Source organism: Rhipicephalus microplus, chromosome 1 (assembly GCF_043290135.1).
Source record: "Rhipicephalus microplus isolate Deutch F79 chromosome 1, USDA_Rmic, whole genome shotgun sequence".
Lineage (NCBI taxonomy): Eukaryota > Metazoa > Arthropoda > Arachnida > Ixodida > Ixodidae > Rhipicephalus > Rhipicephalus microplus.
Window position 1 is genome coordinate 239,286,403 of NC_134700.1, and position 12,714 is coordinate 239,299,116.

A 12,714-nucleotide genomic window follows, 5' to 3' on the forward strand; every position below is an offset into this window, starting at 1 on the left:
AAAGGAAAAAAAGGAGTGGGGGAGAGACTGTCAGTAATTTCACTGCAGCGTGTAGAACTCTACCGCATGTCAGAGGCGTTCATACAAGCCTGTCTTTCTCAGGAAACACAGCAGGGCTTTCACTGCCTTGTGGGCTATCGAGGCATGTGGACGTTGCTGTAATAGCACCTGCACAGAAAGAGGCCGATCATCCAGTCGCCGCATTGCGTTGGCAAGTACTTGTCTATCTGAGGCAAATCGAGGACAATGGCACAGCAGGAGTTCGATATTTTCGCCGGTGCCACAAACATCGCCCGCCGCACTGTCAGTAATTCCGATTAACGTGGTATAAGCTTTCGTGAAAGCAACTCCCAGCCAAAGGCGACAGAGAAGCGAAGCTGCACGTCGATGTAGGCTGGGTGGAGGCCGGAGTTGTAGTGAAGGGTCGAGCTCGTGCAGTCTTGTACGTCGTATGCTTGGTGTGTTCCACTCAGTCAGGGTGAGACTGCGGGCCAGTTGACGAATCTGCCTCGCCGCATCCGCTCTTGAAAGCGGAATCGGAACGCTGTTCGCTTCTTTATGTGACGTGCGAGCAGCATGATCTGCAGAATCATTGCCGCCTATACCACAATGCCCAGGTAACCACTGAAAGACGATGTCATGGCCTTTTTGTATTAAAAGGTGGTAAAGTTTCACGGTTTGGTAGGTCAACTGGTCGTGGCATCCGCGTCGGAGAACTTATATCAGGTACTGTAACGCTGGTTTTGAGTCAGAAAACACAGCCCATTTACCTGGTCTTTCTTCTGAATTGATGAGTTCCAGTGCATTGCGCAGAGCCTCGAGTTCTGCGTCGTTGACGTTGTCACATGAGAAGTCTTAAAACACCGAGTTACCCCTTGTGATGGTATAACCACTGCTCCACTTGAACTAGACGGCGCAGTAGAGCCATCCGTGTAAATGTGCACGTGGTTACTGTAGTTTCGTTCCAGTAGGAATAGACTCAGTTGTTTCAGGGCATGTGTCGGTAAGTCCGATTTTCTCCCCATTCCTGGGATCATTAAGTGAACTCGTGGCCGGCTCAAGCTTCAAGGAGGAAGCAGTGGCTTTGATGCAGGTGCGTATGTCTCAGCAAACGATGAACGATGCTTGTAGACAATAGTGCCGTATGTCGTGCGGGGCCTTTCAGCAGCTAGGCTCGCCAGGTGGTGAGAAGGGGTCCTGGCATAATGCCTGAGGTGCATGCGCATTGTCTCGGTAATAATATGCGTCTTTATTGAGTGATCTTGAGCGATGGCAATGGTTTCAGCCGTTGAAGCACTGCGGGGTAATCCAAGGCATATCTTAAGCGCTCGGGCTTGAATGCTCTCAATTGCGCGCAGGTTGGTCTTGCCGGTGTTAGATATTGCAGGTAAGCTGTACCATAAGAATCCGATAAACAGCACTCTGTACAGTTGTAGCATAGATGGTATGGGGAGTGCCCAATTCTTTCCTGCAAGGAATTGGAACATGTGGCATGTTGCGATCAGCCGCTTCTTCACATAGTTCACGTGTGGAGCCCACGGCAGGTTTTTATTTATTATGACTCCCAAGAACCTGTGGCTTCTGCTGAACGATATGTATTCTTCATTAATTGACATGCTGTAAGCAGACAATGGTTTCCGCGTGAACGCTACAACTGCACATTTTCCGCAGGACACCTCGAGGACTTGTTTACGAAGGTAGCATGACGTCGTTGTAGCAGCCTTCTGAAGGCGGGCGCGAAGCTGAGGCCTTGTAACACCTGATGTCAAAATGCAGATGTCATTAGCATAGACCAAAAGTTCTACAGTGCTAGGTAGCTGCTCGACTAGACCAATGAGTGTTAGGTTGAAAAGTGTAGGGCTTAGCACTCCTCCCTGAGGAACTCCTCGGCTGCTGTAATAATCAGGTGTTGGGTCATTCGCTGTCATCACGTAAAATGATCTCAGCTGTAAGTAGCTGTACACCCACATATATATCTTGCCACCAAGACCTACTGTTTCCAAAGCACTAAGGATGGCTTCATGGGTGACATTGTCGTAAGCCCCCTTAACGTCTAGAAACAGGGCGGCGCACAGTCTCTTACAGGCATTCTGGTGTTGACCATATGTCACCAGATCAACAATGTTGTAGATTGACGAATGGCCGCGCCTGAATCCGGTCATGGATACTGGATAGATTTTGTAGTGCTCTAAATACCACTCCGTTCGTGTTAGAATCATTCGTTCCATCGTTTTTCCCACACAACGGGTAAGAAAGATGATCAAATATTAGGTACGACTGCTTTGAATCAACAGAAATGTCGTTCGTTCTAAACGACTTATATTTAATTTTACACTTGGTCCGTCGCAGCGTATTTTGATATGTTCGAAGCCATTTCACGTTGTTTTTATTACTTGTGCTTGAAAATTGGAGCTGCAGTCTAGTTATAATCATGCAGCGTTAAAGCTTATGGCATGAGAAGAACGGTACACCAGCGCTCGTGTTTTGAACCTTACAGCTGTTTTGTCATGTTCTGACTATCAGCATTTAGCTGACACGCACAAACAAGCTATTTTGCAAGTAATTTTCGAAGCCGTTTTAAAATACGAACGAAACGAAGTTTTGTTTCTCTATTCTGCCAAATCATGTCTACAGACATGGCTAGGACCATTTTCTTCAGTTGGATTTCATCTTTTTTTTCGTCCCCGTATCAGCTACTTTAATTCTATACTCACGTTATTAAGTCATACGAGCATTTTGTCACCTCTAACCAAACATCATACAAGTGGCTTTCCTTTTTTAACAAGTACCTCGGGTAGCCAACTGTCCGGTTTCAGACAGGCTCGGCCAGTTTTTAGACACCTACCTGGTTGCCAGTTTGCACCCTCAATAAAAGGTCGCTTTTTTTTCAGAGCTGCAAAGAAAGCGTCATTGTAATCACAGGTACTTTTGTACTTGTAATTAGACTAGTAGATTAGTTCCATGTGCCGTTTTGATTTGTACTAAAGCATTGTTACAATGAATGGCACTGCAAACCAAAGAGCTGATATGGGGTTTATTGTTCAACACCAATGTATTCTCATGGTAGCTCATTCCCTCCTCCCCCCCTCTTTACAACAAAAGGCCAGTTTTTGTTTGGGAAAAAGGTGGCAGCCCTACAAGCAGCCAAGCGAAAACTTAGATAATATGTTAGTAAATAAGGTACAAAGTAGGAAGGCGGAACAACCAATATTGCAACGGGATACCAGCCAAGCCTATGGGTGTTCATAAATTTGCACCATTCTTTCGAATGCAGAAAATCGGTTAATAATGTACTGAACGGAGAACAGATAAAACGTGTCCAATAAAAATGTAAACAACAAGACAAAGGTCAGACACTTAATAATTTTTTACTGGGCTTATTTCTAATAATGAATACATGCAAATAACGTTTCTCTTCTACAGCTACATTCACTGATGTGTGCTAAAAATGCATGAAAATACACAATCATCAATAAGGATGCTTTACAAAGTTCTTTTTACGAATTGAAGTAAAGATGTCTTTTTTTAAATTACAAATTTCACGTGAAAATTACGTTTTCCCTTATTTTGTACCTATCTTTAGACATAATCCTATTGTTTCTGAATCCACTCGTCTTCTTCAAAACAATATCTGGGTTATTGTTTCCCGCACTACAGCAATTTGTTAAAAAATATTTTTTTCTCCATTAAGACTAATAATCCCCCAAAACGGATATCATATCTGGAATTTAACGCTTGCTTGTCAGTTTTATGCTTCCATGGCCAAAATTAAGGAATAAATATCGCGACAGAAAAAATCATACATGAAAATAAAGTCTTTTGAACAAACCAATGAAGCAGACGTTATTAGTTATGAGGTTCTATTTCCATCTTCAGGGTGTTCCTAGAAACCGATGTAATGAAAATTCATGCAATGTCTTGCACTGATGCGTGCCCCGTAGTCCGGACGAAGGTTTTGCACGTGAATTCTCAGAAGTGCAACCAGTGTTTTTTTTGTTTGTATTTATTCCTTACTTCAAGAAAAATGCATGTTTAACTGACCAGGCATCTGATGGTATGCATGTCCACCGCAAACAACATATCAACTCGCATCTTCATTTCTCAGGTCTTGAAATATTCAAAGGTTATCAATGCTGAGGCCTTCTAAGCAACGAAAAAAAAATACAAAACTACGCGGACAGTTTGCCCCACAATAACAGTACGAAACGAATGTAACCGCGAGGGATAGAATTGGCAACGGAGTTTGATCAGCTGCAAATGCTTCACTAGCTCTGGATACCGTACAAGTATCAGGATTTTATTTTTGGTGTAGGATTCAGGGTGCGAAAAGTAATCAGCCATGCATTACGATTATTCTTTACTTCTTGTAGGTCTCGGTGTATCGGATGCCATTTGTTCAGAAAGCGAGCTGCGGCAGGAGAAGCCGAGGAAGCTGGTGGGGCCCATCACACCGTCTATGCAAACTTTGACAGTGATAATAATGGATCCTAGAGGCGAAGAGTATTGAATGATCGAAAAAAATGTTACTGACATGTCGTTCATCCTGCGTCCAATTATATACAAGTGCATGGTGCTGGTGGTTAGTCGTCATGTCAGTGGTACTAAGAAGTGATGGGGGTAGTGTTGCATCGAAATTTGGGGCGGTTTTGCTTGCGATCCTAAGTTGAATGAAGGGCATTTATTTATTTAACTTATTTATTTATTTATTTCGCTTGCCGGCACACCAAGCTCGAAAGATATTTTCTATTGCAGCAAGCAATAATATTTGTTTTGAGAGAAGTCTTATATCATATTGTTTTCTCAGGGCAATGTTCGATAACTTTGTTGCAACTAAAGTTGTTACGAGATCACATCTACGCTCAATTTCAGTGCCGGTTATGGACACCGCTGTCGTCACCCGCGTCAGACGCGGCTAATGAAGAAATAAAAGAAAAGAAAAGAAAAAGAAACGTAGATTTGTTCTTCATAGGAATCAGTATCAGTATGTAACACGAAAGTGAGACGTGTCCTAGAAACAGGTAAATGTTTATTGTATATTGATATAGAAAAGCCTGCACAATGTCTTGTGCTGTTTGACAGTTATAGCACCGTTTAACGTGGATGCATTCCCGTCGGCGCTTGAAGGCGCATTCATATTCATAAACTTTCTGGGTTTCACAAGACCTTTACGCGACTAGTGCTTGGCGGTTACTGTGTTTAACAGTGTAGGTGATTCACTGAAGTGCATTGCCGTTGGAGGTACATCAAGAATATAGGACCCCACCAAAATGGTGGGCTCTTACGCACGCACGCTTCATCAACAAAAAAATGCCCCAGGTCATTTTTTAGACTATAAAAAGTAATGGCACCAACGTCATTAACGAACTGTGCATAGTTGCTTCTGCGCTGAGCTTACTATTTCAAGGTCGAGCTAACTCCTCATTATAAAAGAGAGAGCGGACGCAAAGCACATGAATCTTCAAAGCGATGGCAAATAGAAAGCAATCAAAAGAACGGCAGGTCAACTTACCAGCTTGTTCCTTTGTTTTATGGAGTAAAGGCTGGGATAAAAAAAGGGCAGGAGGGAAGAAAACGAAATATTTGTTGTTAGCTCCCCTTTCTTATATACGGGTAAAATGTCTTCGTGGGAGCGAGATTCATGATGCTGTAAACATTATTTCTCTTCCAGCCTTTTTATTTTGCTTACTGAACTGGTGCATTAGAAAACAAAGTGGAACAATAGAAGAAAGGTACGGGTGTTATACGAGGTGATACGACTCAGATATTCTACGCAAACACGAAATGTGATGGGCATCGTGTCCGGGGGTAAATGGCGTTTTTATTTCGTTTACTAAAATTTATACAAAACATTACCGAAATGTACGAGCGCACGAACATTCTTTAGATGTCGGGGCGATAGCATTATAAGCCAGACACTGTTAGAGCAAATGTATATTTTAAAAACTTCATTTTCAATGTCGAAACTTAACCATCCCTTGCCCGTGTCATTCAACGAAAAAAGTTACATAACCACTTTCTTAACACGCTTCACAATATTTTTCTTCGTTCGAGGACAAACAGTCCTTCACTCTATATCCATCTAGTTTGAGTGCCCCATTTCTGAGACTAGCAGCGACAAAATTTTTTTTTATATGTACCAGGTTTCAAACTACCTGCTTCAATGTTTTACAAGCATTATCTTTTTATACGACTTTGTCAAACCAAGTGATTCTAGCGAGTCACTTAGGCCTAATTTCTAATCGTCATTTTTTAAATAAACACTACAGATGCCCAGAAGTATGCCTTTGGAGAAAACAATTGAAATCGTAATCGAATGATGAAATAACAGGCTTTCTTTCTTTTAGCCACATATTGACGACAAAAAATATAAGCTTTTGGACAAGAATGAATGGCATTATTAAAAAAAAACACTATTCTGGAAATAAAAAGAAAATAACCTCTAGAAACGCGTACAAGATGGCAAACCAATTTATGAACGAAACACTATGACGCTTATTTAACAGCGCGGGCTCTCATTACCGTCGTCAAGACTAAGTAGAAAATTGGTTCTATTATTTCTACTGGGCAACATGGCCTCCAAGTAACTTCATTAGCGCTTAGCACGATGTCGTATTTCGAGAACCGTTGCATTCACTCAATATGATTGCTTTTGAAGTTTTTGTTGCCATACTTGCTTATGCGTTCGTATGCGAACGTGCACATGTGCATAAGTGCATATTGAAATGGGCTGATCTTGATCTTCATCTTTAGAGAGTCAAAATCTTGATCTTTAGAGAAATGTTCTGAAGAGTTCAAGCCACCGGGTGATCGAGCCGCTTTCACAGGCGACGCCCGAGCAGGGAGGGGATCGTGGCGGCGTTTTGCCAATTCAGACCCTCTGGATTGCTTATGTTGGTGGTGGGGCTGGGAGCTTCTGAGTGCCTCTTTTTAGTCGGGCTCAGTGGTGAAAAGGTAACGGGGGTATTTGCCAGAGCATGTGCATGAGGAAACAATAACGTTCTGTGCGATCTGAGCAATGTATAATTGCGTCCGAGTTGTAGTGGCTAAGTTGGCCCCATGATGGGTAGGAAATCGTTTGTAGCTTGCAAAAGGCTATCCTGTTTGCGCATGTTCGAGCTTTGTGTTTGCTGAGGGGTATTGGCTTCTGTCGTTACAGTAGTGAGAGGTAATTTTGTTGTTGGTTTGTAAGCAGTTGCTAAACTGTGTTTGTGTGTGGGTCCAGCTCATCGGTGTCTGATTGATAGTTGTGGTGAGTGAGTTCTCACCCTCGTTCGTAAGACGTTTCACAGAGATCGGGTTGTTGTAAGTTGACGTATTTGGCCATGTAGGCTAAGAAACTCTAACTAAGAAGGGCAGCGTGAGCTCATTTGGTTGTGTGTTTTCAAGATGTAATTGAGACATGAACATTCAACGAGATGCAGTTTCGGCAAACGTCAAACGAATTGAACTTGGCCTCTCGGTAACAATTGGTAGTTTAGGCACCTCATCTTGACAAGATCTTCAATTTGGCTGCTCGTACGAGGAAAATTTCGGAAAGATAGTTTGGAAAGATGGTTTGTTATTGGTCCAAGATGTCAGAAGAATGATGCCGAGAAATATATATATATATATATATATATATATATATATATATATATATATATATATATATATATATATATATATATATATACATGTGTGAGCAAAAGGATGAACCAAAAAGTTAGGGTATGGTTTATGTGAGTGCCCGGTATGATTTCTCTTTTCTTCAAAGTCATTTCAAAAACTGCAATATCTATCATTGTCCACGCTGAAACTTGTGATGAGGCGAGAAATTCAATTAGGTGAATTGGCGTCTCTGTACTCTTCGTACACTGTCACATCACAACTCTTAGTCAGATCGTTAATGGTTATGATACTCATAAATTAGCTTCACCTAAAATATAAAAATGCCTGTATATTTTTCAAATAAGACCCAGGAGAGCCATGCTTCACAGAAAAAAATACTACACAGCGTCGAACTGGAGGTGCATCGCTACAGAGTGCACAGCGAAACTTTTAGGTACCTATGTAGTCCTTGCTTTTTCGGTTTTTCTAAATATTTTGCGAATATTTTCTTTGTTACCTTCTTCGACACTCTTCCTTTCTCTTTAGGCGTCCCCTTTTGTTCTCTGTTTGTTTCTATTTGCTTATTTCTCACTCTCTTGTTTTCTCGGTCTTTATTCCTTTCTCATCTGTATGCCTCTCCATTTCGCGGTTGGTTTCTTCTTATAATTATTACATTATTTTTCTATCGCTAACTCTATATCCTTCCATCACTTTGACCCTCCATCATTTCCTCTTTTGCTCATTTTTTTCTGTGTCATCGTTTCTTTCTCTCTATTTTTCTCCTTATATTTTTTATGCTATGGTTTACTTTCTCTTTTTCCTCTCCTCCTTACCATCACATCTCTTCTCCTCCCTTTCACTTCCCATTCCCAACACCTTGTTACACAATACTATACAAGGCTATACCATCTATAGTGCTTGGATAGCAGGGTGGTTATAACACTGCCTGCGTTATAGGCAGTTTTTAATAGAAGTGATGAAAAAGTGCGCATTCAACAGGTATCTGCGTAAAAATAGTAGAAACACTGCTTTAATATAATAAAGTCGCTTAACTTTGAATTTTATGCCTTCCTTCATTGCAGCTCAAGTTAACATTGGAGCATAAAGTAACGTCCGCATACATCTCATTTAATGGAAACCGTGCACAACGATGACGTTTCATTGAAGGAAGAACTTTAATGAACCATCACACAAGATCAGCGCTATGGTAAGCTCATTCTTTACTAGTTATCAAACTCTCTCTCTCTGCTCTTTTTTGAATTATGCTCACCCTCTGTTTTAGGTTTTGTTGTTCTTCATTAGGTCAGCACATTTTCAAAGCTTAATCGACTGTTCACTCCGTCACTTCAATGATAATTTTATTCAGCAATATTCCAAAGCCAAACCAACGCACTTGCCTTCAGAACCCGGCTTCGTATTGCAAAAGCGCTGCGTGTCGCTAGTGCACCCGAGAAAATCTCGTCTTACGAAAATGCGATGGAGTTTAATATCGCTCGTCCAGCGATATGAACGAGACTTCGGAATGATCAGAAGGGCAAGGCAAAGGTGAATAAAAATAAAAGAACTAAAAACTCAGGTATCAGAACAGCGCCAGCCCATGTAAAATGCTGCATTGCATTTTTTTTTTCATACACTCTTGCTCAGCGGGTGCATTAGATATTCCATTATCAGGAAGAGATCCCGGTTCTATGCTAGGCGGTGTTTTACAGCCTCGCTAAGACGACCTCCTTCATTCCACCTCACACCCTTACCACCTTCCTGTTCATTGCCGTCATCTTCAAGTATGGCGCTAAACGCCCTTCACTGGTGAGCCTAAATTTTTTCTGGTGCTCGTCGGCTCCCTTTTCAAGACTTTCGGTACAGTGCTGAAAGAGCGGTATGATTGCCCTCTGACCTCTCACCACCCGCATGCTGCAATTCTTCATAGTAAGTTATCTAGGTGCCCTTTTTTATGTTCCTCTTTACCTAATTTGGTGGACTCCGTTTGGCTTTGGGTGTTTCCGGAATGTTTGGAACCCTGACAATGTCTGTCACGTCTTTGGCCGATTTAAAAAAATGCGTAATGAGGCTGACTGGAAAACGAGGAGAAGGCTATGCTTGCCCTCAAGAGAGAAAGAGAGAGAGAAAGAGAGAGTTATTGTAAAATCTGGTGGGACTGACCAGTTTGTTTTTTTCCTGGAAAGGTTCTATATATGCTCGCATAATTTTGCTTGATATGCGTATTTAACAAGCAGGCATGACACGAAGGGCGTGCATTTTTAGACCCATTGGGATGAAATCCACCAAGTGTCACTTGAATCTCAAATCCACGTTTCACTGCGAAATTTAGAAAGGAGGCAGTTAGCCACGTAAGTTCTTTGCAGCAGTAGTATAGCTTAAAAGAGCCAGGATTGACTATTGATTTTCAGAGAAGGTGCAGCACAAAATGCATGTGTAATCACATTATTTATATTTCATTTATCATCATGCGTCATCAATAATTTTGTGCTCTTTCTAATTTCTCCTCTTCAGAGTGATCTGCTAGAGCGTACCAGCTTATGCAAACTCGTCAGTCTCTCTCTAATAAACTTATCCTTACATTCTGATTAATAGAAATACTGAAGCCTCGGTGACTCTCAACTCAAAGCGCATACAGTGTTGTACCTGTGGTCATCATGTGTGTGCGCGTGTTTGCGTAGTTACCATTGAATGCGTAGAAACACAAAATATGCACCAATTATTCAAAGAAACACATATGCATGATACCTACAGTGATATCAGATTTATTTCCCACAATCAAGCGGGTGCTAGAGGAAACGCACCAAATCTGTTTACTAGCGATGCAATACAAGTGATGGTATTTGACAGATTGTCGACACATCTAACAGAATTTTAAGATTCGGCTCGGCAAAATAATATGAACCTTCATTAGCGTCAGCACTGGCTTCGAATAGAATTCTGGATGTATCATGCGTAGTATAAGCCCATGATGTTACATTTGTAGCTTCCACTAGCTCGTATGTGCAAACCGTGCGCAGTGATACAAAGTGAAAGAGTTGAAACGATTCTAAAAACGCCTACGTTTGTAGGACTTGGATGAATTAGTGGAAAACGTTTTTTTACTGTGATTACTGCAAATATTTGTCAAAAAGTGCATTCCGTTTTTCATTATTTGTTTGGTACAGCCTCCTCGGTGTGAAATAGAGCTGTGATGCTTCTTGCTCATTATGTGTTTGCTTGGTTCTCCAGTTTCATAAGAACGTTTACTGGCTGGGATCATTTGTTTTGTAGATCGCACGTTGCTGCGAGATCCTCGAAATAAGTTCTGGCTTTGTGATCACGATGAGTGAATAATGGGGTCTCGAAAGTGTAGAGGCGGTTAGACAGGAAGAGACGCATAAGGCTATCATAATAGGCATATTTCTCTCAGTGCGCTAATGCTTAAGTGAAAAGAAAGCATGCTTTGCACGGCAGCTCTTCATTTTCGAAGTGCACTATTTACGCGTTATTGGCATTCAGTGAATAATGAAGTGCTTTTTATTTTCAGAATAAGAAAGTCGACTTGCATTCCCAACGTGAAGCTGGCACAGTTAATCTCAACACAAAGCACGACACAGTTGTAAGAAAGTGGCCGAAGCTGTTCTAGTTTGGGAGCTCTTAAGGAAATTAGTGCTGTTATCTACCGCTACCAATACAAGATAGCTCACCAAGTTCATGACACTAGTTATTGATTGATTGATTGATTGATTGATCAATTTGTTTATTCTTTGGAAGATGTTTCGTCGGAAGTAATTCACTAGACTTTATTGAGTACAGTTGGCCAGCAGTTTGGTATTGGTGGTATCAACTGGTGGGCTGCAGCCGCTGAACTGTAAAGCTATTCTGCACCTATCGCTTCTCGGCCTCTTGGCTAAGATCATTTTGCACCTGTTGGATGGCCCAGAACTGGTCGCTCAGATTCGAGTTTTTGACGTCCGCAGCCTAGTGGCAGAAACTCCGACGAAGAATGTCCCCTGCGGCCCCCGCAGCCGGGGAGATGACGGAGGAGAGGTAGCCCGAGGCTTCGGGTGATTTTTTCAAACATCCCGTGTTTTAGGGCCATCGTCAATGGTGTTTTTTTTTTCAGGATAATTGTTGACGGCACGTTCCCAACACATGAGGCGCAGCTTTGTTCTGTTCCAGTGGGCTTAACGTGGACTGGCCTGGCATATGTTAAGGCAGCAAGGACGTGAGAAAGCTGGGCAAGGGTATGAATGTGTTTGCCCCAAGCGGAAGGTTACGAAATTACTCAATAAATTTTAACTTGGACAACGCACCCTATCATGCTCAAAGTGAATTTAGGTATTTCAATACAATAGTTCACTGAGCGTTAATTCACAGAATTCACGTGCTCTAGGATGTATTGGTGGGTTCAGTCCACTACAGTATCATCTGCTATGCCCACCACTAAACACGCGTCAACTCTGCTACTCTAAAACTCAGTGTGATGCATGAAATGCGACAAAAAAAGCAAACAAAAAACATGATCGTAGTGCATGCGCAGCAATTTTTCGTCGCCATAAAATGACTCTGCTGTTTCAGAGGGGCGCATGACACACACCAAATGCGTACGGACAACGTACTCGGAAACATGATTAAGTTTATCTTCGGTTCTTGCCAATACAGAAATGATCTAGCGACCCTTAGGTATTGGCAGAAAGAACACTGCCCTCGCACCGAAATACAGAAATTGACGCTTGGAACCAAACTACGAAATACGAACTACTTTCGTAAAAAAAAACAGTAGTCAACAAGAACAAGTAGAAAAGACGGCAGTGAAGGTAAAAGAATGACGTGTTTCATAGGTTATCACGCAGTGATGAGATGCTGTTAAACGCCGAATTCAAACTCAAGTCCACATTTCAACAAATATCGTTGTCTTAGTCAACGCAACAGATCGCGAATTTCCTTGGTCTCAAAGTAGAAGTCACTGTATTGACGAAGGCAAGTCCACTTGCCGGAATTAGTTGGCTGCAGAGACATTCCATATTGAAAGATTTGCCGACAAATCAAGCCTTCATCTTTCAATGAAGGTGCGTCTTGTTTGGATCTGTATTGCAAAATGTCCTCACCACTTAGCTGGCTAGGCGGCGAAAGCAACAAGGAGGG